Below are 3062 nucleotides of genomic sequence, written 5' to 3'. Positions count from 1 at the left end.
TTTAGTACTTAAGTACAGTAGCGAATAAGTAAGGTACAATATTCTAGTACTTAAGTACACAGTAGTGAAGTATTAATAATACTCCAGTAGATACAGATGCAGCATTTTAGTATTTAAGTTAAAATAATAATTAATACTCCAGTAGATACAGATACAGCATTTTACAGTAGTACTTAAATACACAGTGGTGTAGTAAAAAAAATATTCCAGTAGATATACAGATATACAGTAGTGAACAATTAAGTATTATTTAATTCATTCAGTTATTCCTACTAAAAATAAACATATGGTTGAACATTTTTTACATTGCAGCAGATCTATCATCTATCTAAACTGAGTTTCTGCTACATTTGGTGTAAAATGCAGGACTGGTGTGATTGTCATCACAAATAGATTACATAATCTTTTTCTTTTAAACTGAAGCCACTAATCAAACTATCTTGACAGCTTTTGTGAAGCAGACATGCAGAACCGGTATGAAGCAGGAAAATAAAGAATAAAGGTCTCAATAGTTCACAAGAAGTCTTACAAGCTGCATAAAATGTGGTCAGATTGGAAAATCCGGTCTGAGCTCAAAAGCATGTAGTAGAAACAAAGAGCATTTCTAACACAAATACCCAGAGTGAATTTATTTAACACTCAAACACTCTTTACTTCCTCCTGTTTCTGAAATCAAACCTAATAATTATTATGAGTTATTATCCTTATTATTTATTTTACAGCCCCATGCAAATTTCTTAAGTATTATATGAGACAGTTGCACATGCCAGATGTTGTTATTTTCAGGAGATCTTAATTTTAAATGTTATATATTGCACCCACTATAGCCCCACTTTTCAGTTTTTTTATAAAAATAAAAAAAAGTTGATTCTTCACAAAAAAATACAATTTCATATCTTCATGTTTAAAGCCTGAAATGTGGCAAAAGGTTGAAAAGTTCAAGGGGGCCGAATACTTTTGCAAGTATCTTATTTGTATAAGATGTATTTGTGTACATACATTTATATGAATGTATTTTGGAGTTTTTAAACACTTTGTTCACTCACAGTCTGTTCTCTATTAGACCGTCAGACCATCATCACTGATTACAGGACACTGCCTACAGGATGTTGCCTACAGGACGATGCCCATAGGACGCTGCCCAAAAGACATTGCATGCAGGACACTGTCGACAGGACAATGCCCAAAGGACATTTCCTACAGGACACAGTCCACAGGACACTTCCTACAGAATGCTGCCTACAGGACACTGCCGGAAGGACATTGCCTAGAGGACAGTGCTCAAAGGACACAAGCCTAAAGCATGCTGCCTACAGGATGTTGCCCACAGGACAATGCCAATAGGACACTGCCCACAGTATGCTGCCTACAGGACACTGCTTACAGGGTGCTGTTCACAGGACACTGCCTACAGGATGCTGCCTACAGGACACTGCTTACAGGGTGCTGTTCACAGGACACTGCCTGCAGAACCCTGCCCACAGGACACTGCCTACAGAAAACTGTCTATAGGACTCAGTCCACAGGACACTGCCTACAGAATGCTGCCTACAGGACACTGCCCATAGGACACTGCCGGAAGGACATTGCCTAGAGGACAGTGCTCAAAGGATGCTGCCTACAGGATGTTACCCACAGGACCCTGCCTACAAGGCGTTGTTCACAGGACATTGTCCACAGGGAACTGCCCACAGGATGCTGCCTACAGGACACTGCCTACAGAATGCTGCCTACAGGACACTGCCTAAAGGACTCTGCCTACAGGACACTGCCTATAGAACGCTGCCTATAGGACGTTGCCTACAGGACACTGCCTACAGGATGCTGCCTACAGGACATTTCCTACAGGACGCTGCCTACAGGACACTGCCTATAGGACGCTGCCTACAGGACATTTCCTACAGGATGCTGCTCACAGGACGCTGCCTACAGAACGATGCCCACAGGACACTGTCAACAGGATGCTGCCTACAGTACGCTGCATACAGAATGCTGCAGACAGGATGCTGCATACAGGACACTGCCTACAGGATGCTGCCTACAGGACGCTGCCTACAGGACGCTGCATACAGAATGCTGCATACAAGATTCTGCCTACAGGACGCTGCCTACAGGACGCTGCATACAGGATGCTGCCTACAGAAAACTGTCTACAGGATGCTGCCCAAAGGAAATTGCCTACAGGATACCGCCCACAGGATGCAGTAGATGAAGAAAGGTAAGATGAGAGAGAAAGGTGGAGCACCTGTGTTTTCCGCTGCCAAGATAGCAATATGCCTGAAATGTACTTAAACCCACCCCTTTCTTTCTGACTACCACGCCTATTAGAGTAGATAAATAATAGCACAAATCAAAATTAATTACCTAAAATTTAACTAGAGTTTTTTTACTTAATTAAATCTTATGTATTGAAATGAGTACAAATTCAACATTTTAGTACTTAAGTACTTAAGTAGTAGTAAAGTAAAAATAATAAATAATACTCCAGTATTTTAGTACTTAAGTACACAGTAGTGAATAAAACTATTATCAAATTAATTCAGTTATTTTAACTAAAAATAAACACATGGTTGAACATCTCCTTTTATTTTTTTATATTGCACAGATCCTGCATCTATCTTAACTGATTTTCTGCTCCATTTGGTGTAAAATGCATGTTATCTTTTAGTGGAAATGCATGACTGGTGTGATTGTCATCACAAATACTCTGCAGATTATTTTTCTTTTAAGCTGAAGCTACTGCTCAAACCATCTTGATCAGATCAGCTTTTGTGAAACAGACATGCACACTAAAACAAGAAAAAAAGTCTGTTGTTTTAATAAAGATCTCGAAATACAACACAAATCTATTTTTTATTCGACTAAAATTTTATTGAAACTAAAGTAAAACTATAATAATAACTAAATGGTGTTTTTTTGTAAAAAAACTAAGATTAAAACTAATTCTAATCACTTGGGCTGAAATGAACAGTGATTTACAGTAAATTGAAGTGTCTGTGAGCAGGTGTAAACTATGAGGAAGTGAGCCGAGTATATATATATGTGGGTGTGAGGGACGAGCA

Source organism: Astyanax mexicanus, chromosome 6 (genome assembly GCF_023375975.1).
Source record: "Astyanax mexicanus isolate ESR-SI-001 chromosome 6, AstMex3_surface, whole genome shotgun sequence".
NCBI lineage: Eukaryota > Metazoa > Chordata > Actinopteri > Characiformes > Acestrorhamphidae > Astyanax > Astyanax mexicanus.
Note: the sequence above shows the minus strand (reverse complement) of the source record.